Here is a 21,556-nt window from a genome sequence, read left to right on the forward strand (position 1 = left end):
GGCCTATTCAGTGAATGAATGGGCACAATCTCTTTTGAACTGTTTGGTCCTGCTGTGATTCCATGTTCTCTGAGGATTCCACAGAATTCCCTGCCTCATCAGGTATAGGTTCAGTTTCCTTTGTCGTGTAATATTTACTAGCAGATGTTAGGACTCATTTAGATGTCTTGATGACCATCTTCTGTTGTGTTTTAATAGCTTGTCTGTTGATTTATCTGCTTGTGCTCTAGGTTTTTAACTGAATTTTCTTCCACCTGAGATCTTTGGTAATTTCAGTTATTTTCTCTTATATTTTCTTTTTGGTATATCTTGGGGGCTGAACCTCAGAGCTGTCTCGGTCTTCTTCCATGTTTAAAAGTACATTTTTTCCCTGGTCTCAGTCTCTTCCCAAGTGATTTCTTTCTCAAAGGTAGAACTGGCCCCTAGCTAGGTACCTATCCTCTTTCCTTCAGGCCTGCTGTAGCTCCACAAACGTGCTGTGCCCTATCCCAATTCCTTCTGTCTTTTAGTTCTCTGGCTGAGCACTCAGACTCTTCTACTGACCTCTATTCTCACATTTCATATACGTTTTAGACATACTGAACTAGATGCCAGTAGACACATTAAAGTCAACATGTCCAAAACAGAACTTTTTATCTTTTCTCCTAAACCTACCCTCCTGGAAAACAGCACCATCTTCTCCTGCCCTCTGGCTCATGACCTGTGAGTCTTCTTGGACTCCTCACTCTCTGTCACTCTAACGTCCAAGCTTGTACCAAAGTTTGTTGGTTTCACCTTTGACACATCTCTTGAATACGTCCCTTCCTGTCCTCTGATGCTGCCTCCACCTTGTTGCAGACCCTTATCACCTTACAACTGGACTATTGCAATAGTGACTGGGGATTCTGCCTACCTCAAGTCTCCCTACTCCATCTAAAGTGATTTTTTTAAAGTGAAAATCTGATCATATCACCTGGCTACTCAAGAGTCAGAGGCATCTAGGTGGTGCAGTGAACAGAGCACCCAGTCTGGAGTCAGGAAAACCTGAGTTGAAATTTGACCTCAGACGAACTGTGTGACTCTGGAAAAGTCACTTAACCCTGTTTGTCTTAGTCCTCTATAAAGTGAGCTGGGTAGACCTCTCTAATATCTTCGCCAAGAAAACCCCAAATGGGATCATGAAGAATCTGACAGGACTGAAACAACTGAACACCAACAACAACAGCACCACCACCACCCCCAGCAGCACCACCACCACCAACAACAACAATACCACCATCAGCACCACCAATAGCACCACCATCAATACCACCCCCACTACCACCACCACCCCTAACAGCAGCACCACCATCATCAACAGGACCACCACCAACAGCAGCAGCACCCCCACCACCATCACCACCACCACCATTAATACCACCATCAACAACAACAGCACCACCATTAACACCACCACCACCATCAACACTACCACCACCAACAGCACCACCACCACCACCACCACCAATTCAAGAATCTCCCATGGCTTCCTTTAGCCTCCAGAAGCAAATACAAATGCTCTGTTTGTCATTCGGAGTCCTCCCCTAACCCAGCCCCCTCCTGCCTTTGCAGTTGTTTTTACTCCCTGCCAGTGACATTGGCCCCTGACTTCCACAAATGAGACACTCCATCTCTTTGCTCTGTTTCCAGCTTCCATTCTCCCCTGGCTTCCTTTAGGTCCCAATTAAGTTTTCTCCTTTTACTGGAAGCCTTCCCTTCTCCCCTTCCTTCCGTTAGTTTTTATTTCCTATTGATTCTGTATGTAGTTTGCTTTGCATACATGTGTTTACGTGTTGTCTCTGCCGTTACATTTGTAAGCTCCTTCAGCACAGCAGCTGTTTTTTGCCTCTTTATTTTGCATACCCAGTTTTTAGCAGTGTCTGAAACATGGTAAGTCCTTATTGATTGATTGATTATTGATAGATTGCCTTAGGCAGGTCACCTTTTCCCTTTACTCTATCTTTCCTTCTTCCACTTGGAAATGGGCTGAATTGAGATGGGCTGCTGGTTGCTGCAGAGAATGATGGTGTGAGGGCAGGGGCAGAGTATGCTGGCAGATACTGCCCCATCATCAGCAAGGACATGAGTGAGTGGTTTAGGTTGGGCTGTGCTGCCCTACTGTAACTTGAGGCCTGATGGGGAGGAGGTGCAGTGAAGGGTTAGCCTGCTTTGCCATTCAGTCATCAGGCTGGTCCTTTGTTAGGCTTCTTTTTGTCTGGGCTTGTGGAGATGGCTGCATTGGTCCTAATTATGATTTTGGGGAGTTTTAAGAGTTCATTAGTACTTGAGAAAAATGTCAGATCTTCCATTTGGCAATCATGTGACCTGGAAGGCCAGTGAAACTTCAGAGCCAAAAAAATTAACTTCTTATTCATAGATTTAATGGAACACTTTAAAAATAAAATTATCCATTTAACGTGACGGTGATGGTATATATGTGTCTATAGATACATGTAGATAATGAAATATAGATAACCTGACTGTTTATAGGATCTGACTAACCCTATTTGTAAGCAGATATAAATTGCCAGAATGTTAAGTAAGAACTTTGTAACTGGATTTTGAGAACAACAAAATTGTTTTAAAATAAAACAGATTCCCAAACTCAAAAACACCAAGTTAGTTTAATCTGAAGTTTTCAGCTATCTTGGGGAGGAGATTGAGAATGAGAACTGCTTTTTACTTTTATTGTTGTTGAAGTACTGGTTATTAGCTCAGTCAAAAAAGATAAAGTAATTTCACTTGGCCACTTAAATGTGAAATTAAAATTTTTTTTTTCTGAGCTTTTGCTGGTGGTGTTAAGATCACAACTAAGCCAGCCAGACTGTGTTTGGGTTGCTCTTATTATTACCATAGAGATAATTTCTTAGATATTAGAGTAATTCTGATGTTGATGCTAATGTTGTGATTTAAAACATTATAGAAAAATGAAATTTTATGTCTTTATGCTTTCCTTATTTTCATACTTCCCTTAAAGTCCTACTGTCCCTGGTTTTTGCACTGAAATGTCTCTGGCCTCTTGAAAGCTGTACTTCAGAGGGTGAGCTCTCTGTCATGTCATTGATCAAGAATCATTTATAAAGTACCTCCCAGACACTGAGGATAAAAGGCAGAAATTAAATCTGGAGACTATGCATAGAAGAGCTCTGGTAGTGAACTGTACATCTGTTTGCTAAGTGTGAATTGGCCTAGTTAAATTCAAACATGGTCATTTTAGGTTAGGATATCACAAGGTGATGAATTTTTTAGCAACTACAACTCAGTGGACCTTCAGCTAAATCATGAAGGAACTGTAATCAGCATTGATGGTGGGAATAATCATACCAGCAAATTCTTAGATCCTTAATGTATTGAAACTAGACATTTCATGTACATTAAGTGTATAAATAAACCCTGTTTTGTGTTCTGACCTGGGTTTCAGAAAGCAGTATCCCTATGGATTTCAAGAAAAACATAATGGGTACTATTATAATATATTCAAATCAATGCAGAGTGAAGGCAGCTTCATGGAGCCATTGGTTTTTTGACCCCTCTTCGTGTTATTATTGAATTTGAAGTATAGAGTTCTAATTAAATTGTTAGTGTATTTAGATTGTAGACATGAAGTGGTCTCATTCCATTCTTTCAAGGACTTTGGGCTTCTAAAACCAAGGATAGCATTAGATGTCAGCCAAACATTTTGTCCTTCTCAGCTTTTGTCTTCTCATCTGAAATACTGCCAGTAGCACAGATTGCGTGTCAGTTTAAATACAAGAAGCAGGCCTCAATCTGCTTGAACTCGTTCCACCAAAGACTTCTAAAACTTTAGGTAGTTTGCAAGTAGTAATGGTTGTTTCACATTAAGTTGCTTTGTAGAATTATAAAACAGATTTTCTTGTGCTTTCAAAAAAAATGTCATCCACTAATGAATGAGATGCCATCTGTAATAATTAAGGTTATTCTGTTTGTTCTTTCCCTGCAGCAAAACTTCTAAAGATTTGGAGAAGATAGAAAACAACCCAAAAGGCTAAAGCACGATCGTACTGTAAGTACCACTCTGGGAAAAAAAGTGAATTAAAAATCTTGTAAAGAGGATGCCCATCCATTTTCGAGGAAAATTTGTTAATAGAGATAGCTATATGTAATACGGAGAAGGATGTGTTTTAACAGTTATAGTTAATAATTCACAAGAAATACTCATGCATTCTTGAAAAATTTGGAAATGCATCCTTAGTGCAAGAAGGATTTCACCAATAGCAGTGAAGAACATTCCTGCATCTAACAAGGATTGATTTAGCTCATATACGTTTGCTTATTTAAAGCTATCAGAACTTAGAAAATCATTGCAGTTTCGCCAGTTGTCATTTGTGTTGGTGACTCGTTGTTTCGGCTGTTTTGCAGAATTATTTATTTGCTGATTTATTTATGTATTTCATTATTTATTTATTTGATTATTTAGTAAATTATTTATCTGATGAATTATTAATGCATCTTCATGACATGCTTTAAATTATTTATAACTTAATTTTGAGTTTATTGCTTTTAGACGCTGCATTGTTACTGACTAGTTTTGATTTTTTTCTTTCTGGTTCTTGAAAATTAAAGTATTGGCTCTAAGGCAAAAGTGTATTCACTGCAGTGGCTATAGTGTTTTTACTGAGTGATTTACAGTGGTGATAAAATTTAGTTATGTTTAGTTTAGCTAGGTTTTACCAGTGGTCCAATATGTGCAACATATCCTTTTGCAGTCACGTACAAATGCCTTGTCTACCTTTTTTGTCCTTGCTGCGTCCACACTGTGGAGTAGTGAGGAGGTATTTGGGCTTTTTGTATATCAATCTTGAGTGGCTTAGATTTAGAGATGTGAAATAATATTTTATCTTAATGGAGTCAGTGGTAAGGAATACATAAAGATGTAAGCTAACAATGTGCGTCTCTAAGTCGTAGCTCTTCAGACTTTAGTATCTGAGTCTTTTTGCCGAGTTACTGCTTTTGCCAGTAAGTTCATTTCGTCTTTCATCCCATTCCACTCCCCAAAGTGGTATAGTGAGGAAGACACCCTGAAAGTGCCCTGACTTTGTGTAGGAGAGTGTCATGTGCCCAGTATGGTCTTTATCTGTTTGCTTGAGGTGAATTACTATGTACTTTAAAGTTTTAACATTGGAGAGTGAAGCTGCAGTGTGCAACTCAAGTTCGGATGCAATTGAAATACAGTGAAAATGGTCTCTGTAGACAGGTTTCACTATAGAACTGTAAATTATGCATGTGTATATCCAAATTCCTTATTTTGAAATATTGAATGTATGAATATTTAATTGGCATCTTGTTTTAGTATCTTCACATGCTTGCCTTAAAGAAAGCATTTTCATTTGATTTATACATGGATTTAAAAGTGTGTGTACTGTATATATAGATCAGTGACTTTCATGTCTCTTCTATGTATTGGAGAGGAATAGTTTCAGACAGAGTTTTGCTTTGGAGTTTTTATTTTTTAATTTACCTTATTTTGACAAAAATGGCTGCTTTGGAAGATCTAAGGCTTGTAAGGTGCCTTCTCTACTCCTGCTCTTCCTGGGTAAGACTTGTGGAGTGAAGTGTCAGACCGAGGCATCAAGAAACATCATGATGAACATCTCTTGGGGGCCAACCACTGTTGCTCCAAGAAGTACTTTGTAGGAAGGAGCCCCTATTTGAAATCCTCATTTGTAGAATTAAAATAATTTTCAGGGTATGTAGATAGTATCATAGAGAGTCAGTGTGGTATAGGCCTGCCTTAGATTTTGAAAGAGTTGGGTTTCCAGTCCTGTCTCAGTTCAGACATATACTGGCTGGAAAAACCACTTAACCAACCTCTCAGTGACATGGTATGTAGAGAGGGTTCTATTTTTGACTAATGTCCTTGCCCAGAAATCCCATAATGTGATCGAAAGATGTTAACAAGATGTGAGACTTAACTGTAAAAATGGACCCACACAAGGTGGTAGCTGTGGATGAGTCAGGTTGAGGGACTTATCTAGAGTGCTGAACATTTCTCAGATTAAGTCAAGATGAGAATAACTTAACTGACTGATAAATCAAGGAACTGTGTCTCTGGGGGCTTTAAGTAGCTAAGAATTGGTCAAAATTTGGGAGTTCAAGGGAGGTGGAGCATTGCCAACTTGGAGTTGTCTTTGGAGGAGATCTCTGAAAGGGAAGAGGTGGGAATTTCTGATGTTCCTCACTCTAACACCCCTCCCCCTTCTCCTTTTCCACCTCTTGCCCAACTATTGACTGTGTCACTTTGAAGTAGAATGGTAGGACAGGGAGCAGAGATACTCTAGACAGGGGTAGCAAGCCAGGTGGCTCAGTGGATAGAGTTCTGGGCCTAGAGTTAGGAAGACCTGAATTTGGTTTGGCCTTGGATACTTATTAGCTGTGTGACTCTGGTTAAGTCATGTAACTTTTGTCTCAGTTTTCTTAAGTATAAAATGGGGATAATAATAATGCCTACCTGACAGGTTGTGGAGGATTAGGCAAGATAATATGTATTTGGAAAAGCCTAGCTCATAGCAGGCACTATAGAAATGCTTATTCCCTTTGCCTTTTCTTCCTTTCCCTAGTAGACAGATACTAATACAAAGAGACAGGAAGATAAATTTAAGAGATAGCATCGCCTGCAGCTGGGAAGTGAGTTGGCTGTAGAGGGGAGCAGACCCTTAGGGTCACCTCTAGAACCTGAAGCTGTGACCACTCTGGTGACTCAAGCATTGATTAAGTGCATGAAGTTGAGTTGGGGGAGGGGGAAAGTGAATGGTTACCTTTAGGGTGCTGTTTTACACGTAATATGCTTTATCAGTGTAAGCTGTATAAATGTTAGCTATTAGCTACTATTATTATCAGGCCCTTGGACTTTAAAGAAGGCATCCTTCTATTTCAAATCTTCACTGGGCACTCTTTACATTGATGAAATCACACGTTCAGTCTAATCAAAAAAAGAGACCACAAACATTTTAATAAATTATAAATGTTATATGGTTGTGTAACATATAAGTAGATTCAGTATCACTGAATGCCACCTAAAGAAAATAAATACATTTACACAAGCCAATGTCATGCCTGATACTCAGGTATGAAGGAAAAATCACAACAATATTTATTTGAATTTTATTTGAAGTTTTTCATGAAGGGACTGTAGTTGGCAGGTTACAGAACCTTGAGGAAGCAGTCTGGGGATTTTGGCTTATAGGGTTATGATTGAAGCTAGGTTCTAGAGGGATCCCCACCTAGGTTTTTCTTCACACCAGTAGGGCTTTTATTCAAGCTTGCAAGCTAGGGAGCATGGAACAGAAGCCATGCAGCATTTGAAGAGGCCTTCTGAGGCTTGGAATCCAGAGCGCTGTATGGTGTCTTATTCCCTCCTACAGGCCAATAAACAGACTAATTATCTGTGATCACAGTTTATTGACTATTGGATCAGACAAAAAGGAAACTTGAGCTAACATTACTCTTGAGAGATTTTCCTCTAGCCTTCTTCTAGCCCTGGTTGCATTTAGAGGTTGCTCCTAGATTTTCTGATGTGGTCAGGGAAAAAACTTGACTCTACAATAGCCGTTCATGAGAAAGGAACAGTAGCAGATGTGGTATTAAATTCATGTTTTGGACTAATGGGCAGAAAGGAAGATAGTTCCTTAGCTCATCAACTCAGGTAGAATTTATAATAGGTGGCAGTCAAAGAAATTCTAGATTTCTTCTTCTTGGGACTGCACTGACTTCCTCCATGTCACTCTTGACTTGGAAGACCTTCTGTACTGCTACTTTTGGATAGCAGTTGTAGTCTTTGTAGAGACTCCTCCATGGGGGTCCCTCAGCACCCTCAGGTGCTACTTTCTTTCTCCCTGATGTCCAAATTACCAAGGAAGGAAAGGAAGGGTCGACTAGCACGCTGCCACCCAGATAGCGTATTTTTATTTTATCCATTGCTGCTGTCATGGTGTAAATGAGAAAGCCCCAGATTAAAGGGAAGGGCTTGAGATAATTCTGCTTGGCCGCTGTCATCAGAAGACACTGACAGGTTCTCTATTTATAAGTCATTTCTGTAGAGAACTAGAAGACCAAAAGACTGGTGTTGTAAAAGAAACACCCAATGCAGTCAATTTTCCTGGCAACATAAGTGACATTCATTCTTTCTCCCAATCCTTCCAGAGACAAAGGATTTCCCTTTTTTTTCCCGTTATTGGTTTGTCAGGTATTCAAAATTCAATTTCTTTTTACTGATATTCTCATTGACATCTTTGTGGTCATTTTAATATTGTAATATTGTTCTTTTGATTCTATTTACTGTGCTGAATCTGTTCACATAAATCTTCTGTGTTCTCCTGAATTAATAATTTCTTGTTGTTGTTCAGTCATTTCTAGTAATATACAACTCTTTGCGACCCCATTTGAAAGTTTCTTGGCAGAGATATTGGAGTGGTTTGCCATGGCCTTTTCCAGCTCATTTGACAGATGAGTAAACTAAAGGCAAACAGAATTAAGTGCGTTGCCCAGGGTTATATACCTAGGAATTGTCTAAGGCTTAGGAAGATGAGTCTTCCTGACTTCAGGCCTGGCATCCTATCCACTGTACCACTTACCTGCCCCTAATAATTTCTTAAGGCACAGTAATATTCCATCAAGCTTATTCATACACCACTGTTTGTTCAGCTTTTGCTCAGTTAATGTTTCTTTACTAGTTCTTTACTATCACACACATAAAAACCTGCTATTACTATTTTGGTATATGTTGGACCATTGTTTATGTCTTTAATCTCCTTGGTGCCTATACCTGCTAGTGGGATCTCTGGATAGTATGAACAGCTTAGTCAGTTTTCTTGCATAATTTAATTTTTTTATTATTAAATTTATTTATGTAAGTTTTCAACATTCATTTCCATAGGATTTTGGGTTCCAAATTTTCTCCCCATTTCTCCCCTCCCCCCACCCCAAAACGCCGAGCATTCTAATTGTCCCTATCACCAATCTGCCCTCCCTTCTAACATCCCTCCCTTCCCTTATCCCCATCTTCTCTTTTTCCCTGTAGGGCAAGATACCTTTCTGTACCCCATTACCTGTATTTCTTATTTCCTAGTTGCAAGAACAATACTCAGCAGTTGTTCCTAAAACTTTGAGTTCCAACTTCTGTTCCCCCCTCCCTGCCCACCCATTCCCTTTGGGAGGGCAAGCAGTTCAATATCAGCCATATCTATGAAGTTTTGCAAATGACTTCCATAATAGTCGTGTTGTGTAAGACTAACTATATTTCCCTCCGTCCTATCCTGCCTCCCATTTCTTCTGCTCTCTCTTTTGATCCTATCGCTCCCCAAGAGTGCTCCCTCCTCCCACTGCCCTCCCTTCCATCATCCCCCCCATCCTGCTTATCCCCTTCTCCCCCACTTTCCTGTATTGTAAGATAGGTTTTCATACCAAAATGAGTGTGCATTTTATTCCTTCCTTTAAGTTGAATGTGATGAGAGTAAGCTTCGTGTTTTTTTTCTCACCTCCCCCCTTTTTCCCTCCACTGAAAAGTCATTTACTTGCCTCTTTTATGAGAGAAAATTTGCTCCATTCTATTTCTCCCTTTCTTCTCCCAATATATTTCTCTCTCATCACTTAATTTCATTTTCTTAAAGATATGATCCCATCCTATTCAGTTCTCCCTATGCTCTCTGTCTTGTGTGTGTGTGTATATGTATGTAATCCCACCAACTATCCAGATACTGAAAAAAGTTTCGAGAGTTACAAATATCGTCTTTCCATGTAGGAATGTAAATAGTTCAACTTTAGTTAAGTCCCTTAGGATTTCTCTTTGCTGTTCACCTTTTCATGCTTCTCTTCATTCTTGTGTTTGAAAGTCAAATTTTCTTTTCAGCTCTGGTCTTTTCATCAAGAATGCTTGAAAGTCTCCTATTTCATTGAAAGACTATTTTTTCCCCTGTTGTATTATGCTCAGTTTTGCTGCGTAGGTGATTCTTGGTTTTAGTCCTAGTTTCTTTGACTTCTGGAATATCATATTCCATGCCCTTTGATCCCTTAATGTAGAAGCTGCTAGGTCTTGCGTTATCCTGATTGTATTTCCACAGTATTTGAATTGTTTCTTTCTAGCTGCTTGCAATATTTTCTCCTTGACCTGGGAACTCTGGAATTTGGCCACAGTGTTCCTAGGAGTTTCTCTTTTTGGTTCTCTTTCAGGAGGTGATTGGTGGATTCTTTCAATATGTATTTTGCCCCCTGGTTCTAGAATCTCAGGGCAGTTTTCCTTGATAATTTCATGAAAGATGATGTCTAGGCTCTTTTTTTGATCATGGCTTTCAGTTAGTCCCATAATTTTTAAATTGTCTCTCCTGGATCTATTTTCTAGGTCAGTTGTTTTTCCAATGAGATATTTCACATTATCTTCCATTTTTTCATTCGTTTGGTTTTGTTTTGTGATTTCTTGGTTTCTCATAAAGTCATTAGCCTCCATCTATTCCATTCTAATTTTGAAAGAACTATTTTCTTCAGTGAGCTTTTGAACCTCCTTTTCCATTTGGCTAATTCTGCTTTTTAAAGCCTTCTTCTCCTCATTGGCATTTTGAACCTCTTTTGCCAGTTGAGTTAGCCTATTTTTACAGGTTTATTTTCTTCAGCATTTTTTTGGGTCTCCTTTAGTAAGGTGTTGACCCACTTTTCATGCTTTTCTTTCATCTCTCTCATTTCTCTACCCAGTTTTTCTGACACCTCTCTTACTTGATTTTCAAAATCCTTTTTGAGCTCTTCTATGACCTGAGACCATTGAACATTTATTTTGGATGTTTGGGATACAGAAGCCTTGACTTTTATGTCTTTCCCTGATGATAAGCATTGTTCTTCCTCATCTGAAAGGATGGGAGAAGATATCTGTTCACCAAGAAAGTAACCTTCTATAGCCTTAATTTTTTTCCCTTTTTTGGGCATTTTCCTAACCAGTTACTTGACTTTTGGGTCCTTTGTCAAGAGTAGGGTATACTCTGGGAATCTGTAAAATCTCAGTTCCTCCAAGGTGGCACAATCAAGCATGTATACTGGTCTGGGAGCAGAGAGAGATTTTTGTGCCTAGAATCTTAGCAGTTATCTCTCCATAGCCACCTGGCCTCCAGTTCTGCCAAGTCAGCACTGGGGTCTGATTTTCAGATAAGCTGGATGGGGAGGGCCGCCATTCAGTGTGAGATAAAGATCAGTTCCCTCAGGGCCTCTATACAGGGCTGAGGTAATATTCAGCTCCTCAGTGCCCCCAGGGGTTTTTACGATCCAACAGTGGATGCTGGGGGCTGTAAGGCTGCTGTGGGAACTGCTACTGCCTGCCCGATGTGACCTCTGTGGCTGCTGCCTGAGGCTGGAGGTATGGGAAGCCCTTCTCCCTTCCCGGCCAGTTGAAAAAACCCTATCACTGACCTTTGGCACCTGTGAGTTGAGGGATCTGCGGACCACTGCTGCTGGGACTGGGGATTTGCTGGTACTGCGACTGGAGATTATGCTCCCGATGTCTCCTCCACCCCACGGGGCCAAGGCTGGGCTGGACTCCTTTCCTTGTCTAGTGTAACCCACGTTTCCTGTGGGCCTTTCAGGTCACCGTGGGCTGGAAATCTCCTCCACTCTGTTGTTCTCCACTTCTGCTGCTCCAAAATTTGTTGAGAGTCCCTCTCTACAATTATTTTATGGACTGTGTGGGGAGAGCGTGCGTATGTATGTCTTTCTACTCTGCCATCTTGGCTCCACCCCTCTTCTTGCATAATTTAAAATGAGGTCCAGAATAAGCTGGATCAATTCTTAGTTCTCCCTGCGGCATATTAATGTTATTGTTTTCCTGCAGCTTCTGCAACATTCATTGCTTTGATTTTGATTTTCTTTTCCATTTTGTAGGGATTGAGGTGAAATGTCCAAATTGTTTGAAGTTGAATTTATCTCAGTTGAAATTGTTTTCATATTTATGTTTATAGTTTGTAATTATTCTTTTGATAGCTGTTCATTTTTACTGCTTATTGGGGAATGACTTTAGTATTACATAGTTGTGTCATTTTGCTGATAATATCTGAAATATCTGATGTTGATAAATGATATTTCATTCAAAGATTTTTTTTCCCCGCTTCATTCTTATTCTAATCTGCACTGAGTTTCTTCATATTGAAGCCATTAAATTTTACGTAACTGAGATTGTCTCGTTGTCTTTTATAGTCTCCTCTAGCTCTTGTTGGGTCAAGAATTTTTCCTCTTGCTATAATTGTGAAAGAAACTCCTTTTGTTTTCTAATTTTTGAATGATAAGACCTTTTATATTCAAGTTGCTCATTCATTTGGAGCTTATTATGGTATATGGTGTAAGACACTGGGTCAAGCTTGAATACTGCTAAATTGCTTTCTGGTTCCTCTGACTGTTCTTGTCATATATAGAGATCTTCCTTCAAAAAATTTATGTTCTTAAATTTATCACACATTTGGCTGTTACTTTTGATTTTTTTGTTGACCTTTTTTACTAGCCTGTTTTGCTGATCTACTTGTTTGTTGTCTTTTCAAAATGAATACCAAGTAGTTTTGTTGATTTCTGTCTTGTAATATGGTTTGGGTTCTTCTAACATTATTCCTTCTTATTCTTGCTTTCTTTTGTTTGAATGAATGAATAAAACCTTTATTAAGTGCTCACTATGTACAGTGTACTGAGAGGCAGGAGGCATGGTCAGGCAGATCAGACTATCACTTTGCTGACCACCATGTCCCTTCAGACCCTGAACTTCAGGGACTTGGGATAACAAAGCTTCCAGCCTGGTGCCCTCACTGTCCTGGGAAACCACCCTGGGGTGGGGACAAAAATAGAACTCCAGGAACTCAAATTCTTATGGGGAAGAGGACACATGTGGAAAGTTTTAGTTGCACATCTGATGGAAAGGTCCCTTTAGTTCCATTAGAAAAGCTAATGTTAATGCCTCTTCTTTAATGTCATTTGCATTGCTAAAATTATCAGTTTTTGATGTGGAGCTATTGGTAGTATCAAGGACAATGGTGGCAAGAACTTTCTTTTTTGGATCTTCAGTAGTGGGGACTGCAGCCACCGCAGGAGCAGGTCCAGGCTTTGTCTCCCCAGGAGAGGCTTCTCAGGATGGTGATGGAGGGCACTGGGCTAGAAGCCTTGTTATAATCCCATGGCCCTGAAGTTGAGGGTTCTGGACTGTTTGCATCAGTATCTGAGGGGAGAAACATAGTCACCATGGTGGTGGAGATTTGACCTGCCTGGCTTGGCCTCCTGGATCTCTCTCAAGATGTCTAGGTGCCAGTTAGGATGGCTTGCCTGCCCTTTGTGGTGTTTGGGTGGCCCTTTCTTCACAGGAATTGCTTCTTTGGCTCATGGTTGTGAGAGCTGGCCTGGAAGCAGGACTCCTTGTCTAGGGGTGTTCCCTGTCCCAGTGCTGCTGTGCTCATCTACCGATTGGTGATGATTAGTCATCATTTGTTTCTGGTGGTGATGAACAAGGCCAGGTCCCCACTCCACAATGCTTTCTTTTCTCAAAGAGATTTTTTCTTGATTGTAGACCTTTTGTTTCCACAAATGAATGGTATTATTTGGGTGATTCTATGAAGTATTCCCTTGATAATTTGATTAGTACCTTATCTGTGAATTAATTGTGTGTGGTGTCATTTTTATTATTTTGTCACAATCCAACTCTAACTCCTGAATTGTGCTCCTATCATATATCTTCCTTTGTTTTTGTGAACTGTTTTGTATTTGTATTTTTAAATCCTTGGTATATCTTGGTAGTTTAACTTGCAGACATTTTATAAATTTTAAGTTAATTTGAATGGAATTTATCTTGCTCTTTGTTTTTGTTTGTACTGTATAGAAACATTGATGATTTTAATGGATTTAATTAGTATCCTGCTATTTTATTCAGTAACTCTTTTAAAGTTTGCATTATTAGTATTAATTGTAGCCTCTTTTTATGGAGTTGAGCAAGGTTACTTGGCTATGGCTATGGGATTTAAATCTGATGTTTTGGCCATACACATTACCTGTTAGTAACCACAAATACTTTACAGAGGTGTTTAAAAGGAAGCAAGCATGCTTAGTTGATCATATCCAGAAGATAGTCCCAACAGTTAATTGAGAGACATTGTTTCAACATACTGAACCCCCATGTTTGAGGATTCATTTTTTGTTCTTTCTGCCTGGAATAGATCAAATATTGTGTTTGACAACGCCCTAAAAGTCACTACTTTGGTTCATGGGATTGTAGATTTAGATGGAAGGGGCTTTAGAAGCCATCTGGTTCAGCCCCTTCATTTTCTATTTGAAGGAACTGAGACTTGGTATTATGTGGTAGAGCTAGAATTTGACTCCAGACCCTGTGACCTCAGAGTAAGCACTTTTCCCACTGCCACACCCAGCTATATTGGCCAAGTCACTCACTCTTCGTGGGAGGAGGTTGAGCCAGATGGTCTTGGTGGTACCTTCCAAACCTTTGAACCTGTGACTTTATGATCCTCCTTTTGGATTTTCTAATTTTAGATAATCTTAGAACTGTGTAACATAGTGGAAAGATCCCTAGGTTTGCAATTGAACCTGGGTTGATGATTCAGTAGGAAGAGTTGAAATCAGGAACACTCAGTTCAAATGAAACCTGACACTCACTACCTTGATCACCAAGTCACTGTACCTCTCTATACCTCAGTTTTTTATTTGGAACATGGGGTTCTTGTGAGGATCAAGTGAAATGGCGTATGTAAAACACTCTGCAAACTTTAATGGGCTATAGAAATGCTGGCTGTTATCATTGTAGTTATTTTATACACGATCCTGGGTGAGTCCTTAACCTGTATAGGCTTCAGTTTTCTTATCTGTAACATGAGCTTGTTGGATGAGTAGATGCCTCATAAATGCACTTCCAGCTCTAAATCTTATAGGATCTCGGTCATAAGTGGGAAATGTTTCCCCTCTTTTAATCTTGGAAAATGCATATTTCAATAGCGGAATGTCTTAGAAAAAAATGAGTCTCTAGAAGAGAATAGTTTTGCCTTTAGTGTTTACCTTCAATTCTTTTCAGATTCTATATAGCTCATGACAGTTTGCCTCTCAAATATGGAATATTCTGTTATTGAAGTCATAATTCCATTCTGAAATTTTCATTTCTATTTTATTTGAATTTTTGATTATAAATGGACAGTTAACTCAGACTAGGTAACTGTAGGGACATGTTTGCACTTGAATGTGCATTAAAATGTTGGGAGGAATTCTGGTCCAATAATTCTTATTCATATGTATAGTATCAGAATTCTTATTGTTCGGAAGGGCCCATTATGCTTGGTAACAAAGGAAAGTGTTATTGGTATATTCTGCCTTGAGTTTGTCACAATATGAAACACTTCCTGAAATACTTATTACTCTAGTTATAAGGATAATAACACAGCTTATGTGTTGGCTCTGAGAGTAGCTACTTTATAATTATGACAAGTGAAAGTACAGCCAAAGGTCACATTAAACAAGAGATTTCTTTCACACCTCATCCTTTTTGTGGATAGCATGTGAAAATAGTGAGAGTCCCAGCTTTGATATTTTTAAAGAGGAGAGCAGTCAAGACTGTTCCCTTGGAAGTTTTTAAATGTCTTGTAGGGCTATTTTTTTTTTTTTTTTTTTTGCTACATACGTGGAGTTTGGCAGGTAGGCTTATTTGAGAGCTCTGCAGTAATTAAGTAGAGCATCTAGTAAGTTGAAGTGACCAGATTTCCAAAATGGAAATTTTATTATCCTTCAAGGGTTATTCATACTCTCAAAAGGTGATGTCCTTTCAGCCCCACTTTGACGGGTTCAAATTAATAGAAAGTTGAGGGGATAGGATAAGTTGGAGGAATTGGTGTAAGTGTCCATCTCTGGGCTCTTAGAGTATATGGTAATGACACATATTCAGGAAAATATCTTTTGATTCACTCAAAGAAAGAAAGAAGAAAGAATGCTTTTTCCTTGTGGCTGAAAATATCATAGAGTCTTAGAGTTGGAAGGGATCTCTGGGGCCATTGAGGCCAACCTGTATTTGCAGCATATCTAACAGGGAGTTAGTCAGTCAGCCTTTTCTTGACTTTCCTCTAGTGAGGGAAGGTTCTTTTGAATAACTCTTAGTATTAGGAAATTCATCTTGTCATAAAGATATGGTCTTTCTGCTTTACAATTTCCATCCTTTGTAAGACTTAACATTTCTTCCTGTTAGGCCTAGGTTATTGTTTTAGTCTGTCAAGATGTTTTTGAACCTGACTGCCATACAATTTTTTAGCTAACCCTTCCCAGTTTTGTGTGATCTGTAAATTTGATAACCGTGTTACCTATGTCTTTATCCTCGTCGTTGATAAAAATGTCAAAGGGCACAGGACCAAGTACTGGGCCTTTAGCAGTCATCTAGAGATTTCCTTCCAAGTTTACATTAAAATATTAATGAGTACTGTTAAGGGTCTGGCCATTAATCCAATTCCAAACCCTGTACCTCTGCCACCATCTAGGCCACAGTTCAACTTTCCCACAAAAAATAGCACGAAGAACTTTGTCAAATGCTTTGCTAAACTTCAGTTAAATAAATATATAATATATATATATATATAGTATTTTCGTGATCATTAACTAGTTACTATTTTGTATTATTCCCTTGATCCTTGCCAATATAACAAAAATTATGTGATGTAAATTAATTTACAGATTTACTGCTATACCAATTACATCTCCCAGTGGATACTTTATAGAACTAGACAAAATAATAACAGAATTCATTTGGAGGAACAAAGGTCTAGAATCCCAGGGGAAGTACTGGGTAAAAAAAAAGGATGAAGGGGCATAGTATTATTACAACTCAAACTATATTATAAAGCAGTAATCATCAAAAGTAATTGTTTCTATTTTAAAAAGTAGAAAAAAACAATGATACATTGGACTAGATTAAATAAAAATCATAAACTGTAGTCTAGTGTTTGATAAACTCAGGAACATAATTTATTAGAGAAAAGACTCCTGAGTGGCTGTGGAAGCTTGTGTTTTCTGAGCTGTCAATCGGTCAGATAAGGGAACGAGAGAAGTTTATGATGCCTGTTCTGGATGTGAAGCCACACTTACTCTTAGTAGTCTAGCTGTTCCCCAATCACCCACAAGTGCCGTCGAGACCTGACCTGGGCCTCTCAGATGCTTACTAGTTCAGTTAACCTGTGATGGAGGCAGGACTTCCCTAATGCTGGCCAGTTAGGGGCATAAGAAGTCCCAGCTGAATGAATGGTCTGGGCGTCTCAGACTCGGCGGGCACCATATGTTTGTGCAGATATCTCTACCCTGATGACTTAGTGCACAGACCTGTTGGGCAGACAGGGCGTCCAGAGAAGCTCACTCTGTCCTTGTTGCATATTGATGTCGTGTTAGGGAAAAATAAACCTCTTTTGTTAAGTGTTCTGTGACTCATAAGGCTTGTTTCATCCCCAAATTGAACTTGAACCAGTTGGGCCCTGGTCTTGGAGCCATGCCTCCAACAGGCTCTGGGCAAGTCACTTAAACTGTTTGCCTCAGTTTCCTCACCTGTAAAATGGGAGTCATAATAATAGCACCTACCTTGCAGGGTTGTTGTGAGGATTTAATGAGATAGTATCTGTAAAGCATTTAGCACAGTACCTGCTCATAGTAAGCTCTTAACAAATACTTGTTCCCTTCCCCTTCCCCAGTTTATAACTTCGCTAGGAATTGAAAGCAAGCTTGCTGCCCTACAGTTCTACCACTCTATTTTCTTCCTTTTTTCCCTCCTTTTTTGAAATTGGGACATAGCTTACCCTTTCTATCTTGTGGCCCTTTCTTGTCCTCACTAATCTTTAAAATGTCACTGACTGCTTTCGCAATTGCTTTCACCCATTGTGGTTTTGATGATGTGCCAACTCAGGTAGCTACTAGAGTTCTTGGGAAATCAGGATCACTCTCTCATTCTTGGGAAGCATGACTCCTCTGGGCCAGGTGACTTGAGCTCATCAAATGTAGTCATGTTCTCTTGCTTGTGGGTCACAACTTGAAGATAAAAAGCCCTCTTTGTTCTGCTTTCAAAGATGATTCACCTGGCTGAGAAAGCAGAAACACCTTAAATAATATCTCCCTTTCTCTTTTGTTTGTTATCGTTTTCTCATACTGAGTAGTAGTAATAGGCACTGGTTCTGTTCATTCTTTGATCTTCCTCTTTTTCCTAATAGTCTTTAGAAAAAAAAACAAAAACAAAATTGCCCCAAACTGTAATAGCCCTAAAGCATTTCCTGTCAGCCTTAAGTCATTCTAAGCTTCAGTTCACCCGACATTATTCTTATAGGCATTTTTTGTCCATCCTCTATTACTTGCATTTGGTTTTATCTGCTCATCATGTTTTTAAAATTGAAGATTTGAGGTTTTAGACAGTGAATTCTCTGTTTCTCCATTGTTTTCTTTGGACGACTTCCCTTTTATCTTATCCTTAGTATTGTTTCTTTTTATATCTTTTCCCTTTTTAAAGATTCATTCAAACACAGGGAAGTTAGTTCATTTGCTCAGAGTCACATAGGTTATACTACAGAAGAGATTTGAACCCAGCACCTTTGAATCCAGAGCCAGTGCTCTTTTTGTTGTATCACCACCCCCCCTCAACCTCCCTCCCCAACCATAGGTAAATAAGAGGTGGTTTGTGGGAAGGATAGGTCTGCTGTAGGAGGTGGCACTGGGGCTGAACCAGGGAGGAGGCCCAGATGTGTTTTCCAGGCCTGGGGGCCAGCCTGTAGGAAGTCAAGGAGAAAGAAGCACTGTGTCTTGTGTGGGGAATAATAAGTGGCTAGTGTGACTGAAACATGGAGTGTGTGGAGGGGAGTAACAGGCAGTAAGTCAGGAAAGGTGGGCCAGGGCTCCACTGGGAAGTGTCCACCAGAATAACTCATGTTTTACCTTCAAGCAAGAGGGAGCCACTGCCATGTGATGGTCAGACGTGTTTTAGAAATAACACTTCGGCTACTGTGTGTGAAGGACAAACTGGAAAGACAAGAGGCCTGAGAGACTGGAGGCGGAGAGACCAGTTAGGAAGCTGTTAGCATAATCTAGCTAAGAGATGTTTAGGGTAGGTGGAGAAAAGGGGCTGAAGTTTAGAGTTGTGGCAGAACCAGAATTGACACTATTTTGATCTTCTTATCCCATTTTGGGTTATGTTAAAAACATGCTTGACACTGAAAAGCATCAGGGAAATTTTATTAAAGTAGAATTCAGAGGAATTGAACACTTTGGTCAAAGCTGACTCCACTTCTCTTTAGGAGAAGGGAGTGCCTTCTCTGTTTATTCCCCCGAATGAACAGGTAGCTCCCAAGTTGTTTGGTTGTTCTTTCCTTTTGAAGAGGACCAAAATGACATCACCATGATAATATGAAGTTTCAGCGTGTCCAACTGTGGCCCATCGGACCATTATGGGCTCAGAATGCTCTACCACAAATTGGGCACAGATAATCCGTGTGAATATTTGGGGTGGTTACTCCAAATTTACTCATCCTACGTTTCCTTTGTGCTGTCTCAATTCTGCTTTGCTTATAGGGTACAGCACCTTTTGTGATGTGGGCACACAACTTAAGTAAGTCCCTTATGATTTGTTTTTCCTGTTTACCTTTTCATGCTTCTCTTGATTCTTGTGTTTGAAAGTCAGATTTTCTATTCAGCTCTGGACTTTTCATCAAGAATACTTGAAAGTCCTCTGTTTCACTGAATGACCACTTTTTCCCCTGAAGTTTTGCTGGGTAGGTGATTCTTGGTTTTACTCCTAGTTCCTTTAACTTTTGGAATATCAAATTCTAAACCCTTCAATCCCTTAATGTAGAAGCTGCTAGATCTTGTGTTATCCTGATTGTATTTCAACAACACTTGAATTGTTTCTTTCTGACTGCTTGCAATATTTTCTCCTTGACCTGGGAACTCTGCAATTTGGCTACAATATTCCTAGGAGTTTTTCTTTTTGGATCTCTTTCAGGAGGTGATTGGTGAATTTTTTCAATATTTATTATACCCTCTGGTTCTAGAATGTCAGGGCAGTTTTCCCTGATAATTTCATGAAAGATGATGTCTAGGCTCTTTTTTTGATCTTGGCTTTCAGGTAATCCCATAATTTTTAAATTGTGTCTCCTGGATCTATTTTCCAGGTCAGTTGTTTTTCCAATGAGATATTTCACATTATTTTTCATTTTTTTCATTCTTTTGGTTTTGTTTTGTAATTTCTTGATTTCTCATAAAGTCATTAGCTTCCATCTGCTGCATTCTAATTTTTAAAGAACTATTTTTTTCAGTGAGCTTTTGAACCTCCTTTTCCATTTGGCCAGTTCTGCTTTTTAAAGCCTTCTTCTCCTCATTGGCTTTTTGGATCTCTTTTTCTAATTGAGTTAGCCTATTTTTAAAGGTGTTATTTTCTTCAGTATTTTTTTGGGTCTCCTTTAGCAAGACGTTGACTCACTTTTCATGATTTTCTTGCATAGCTCTCATTTCTCTTTCTAATTTTTCCTCCACCTCTCTTACTTGATTTTCAAAATCCTTTTTGAGCTATTCCATGACCTGAGACCACTGCATATTTATTTTGGAGGTTTTACATGTAGAAGCCTTGACTTTTATGCCATCCCCTGATGGTAAGCATTGTTCTTCCTTATCAGAAAGAATGGAAGAAAAACCTGTTCACCAAGAAAGTAACCTTCTGTAGCCTTATTTTTTTCCCCTTTTTTGGACATTTTCCCAGCCAATTACTTGACTTTTGAGTCCTTTTTCAAGAGGAGGGTATGCTCTGGGGACCTGTAAGTTCTCAGTTCCTCCATGGTGGCACAATCAAGGCAGAGGAGTTTACTCCTCTCCTGGCTTGTGCTCTGATCTGGGAGTAACCACAAACTTCTCTGCCCAATTTCTGGGAGTAGAATTCCCTCTCCACAACTGCCTCTAGCTCCACCATGCTAGTATTCTTCTTCACCCCAGGGCTGCCACTCAAGGCTGAGATCCAGATCAGCTGTGCAATTCCCCCAGGGTCTTTAGACAGAGGGCTTCTAAATGGACACTGTGCCACAGCAACTACTGCCGCCCTGGGACTGCTGGGGCCAGACCGTGTTCCTTTCTCACCTAGGTGAAAGAGCTTTTGTTTAGGGTCATTTTTTACAGGTATTTCATGGGCTATGAGGGGAGAGGTAGAGTAGGTACATCTTTCTACTTTGCTATCTTGGCTCTGCCCCCAAAATCCAGAGTTCTTGAGAGTGTCCTTATATCACTTCTTTTGACCACCATGTGATTGCCTGCCCCATGTGAGTTCTCCATAAAATAGTCTTTTGGCAAGCGTACATTTTGCATTCAAACAACATGACCAGCCCATCAGAGTTGCGCTCTCTGAAGCATAGTTTCAATATTTGGCAGTTCAGCTCAAGCAAGTACTTCAGTGTCTGGTACCTCATCCTGCCAGGTGATCCTCAGACTTTTCCTAATATAGTTCAAATGGAAGTGTGATTGAGTTTCCTGGCATGGCGCTGGTAAATGGGCCCTATTTCACAGGCATACAACAATGAGG

At 39.6% G+C, this 21,556-nt stretch overlaps 1 protein-coding gene across 2 annotated transcripts in view; it reads left to right on the plus strand.

Moving 5' to 3' along the window:
- The window catches only part of TBC1D5 (TBC1 domain family member 5), a 636,101-nt gene that overhangs the window by 49,522 nt on the left and 565,023 nt on the right, over positions 1-21,556 (plus strand). For both annotated transcript variants that reach the window (XM_072651232.1, XM_072651233.1), the window contains one exon: positions 3,980-4,042. The gene's annotated coding sequence lies outside the window, so the exon portion shown is untranslated. The remainder of the gene's footprint in view (positions 1-3,979; positions 4,043-21,556) is intronic.

The sequence above is a fragment of the Notamacropus eugenii genome, chromosome 3 (genome assembly GCF_028372415.1).
Source record: "Notamacropus eugenii isolate mMacEug1 chromosome 3, mMacEug1.pri_v2, whole genome shotgun sequence".
NCBI classification, from domain to species: domain Eukaryota; kingdom Metazoa; phylum Chordata; class Mammalia; order Diprotodontia; family Macropodidae; genus Notamacropus; species Notamacropus eugenii.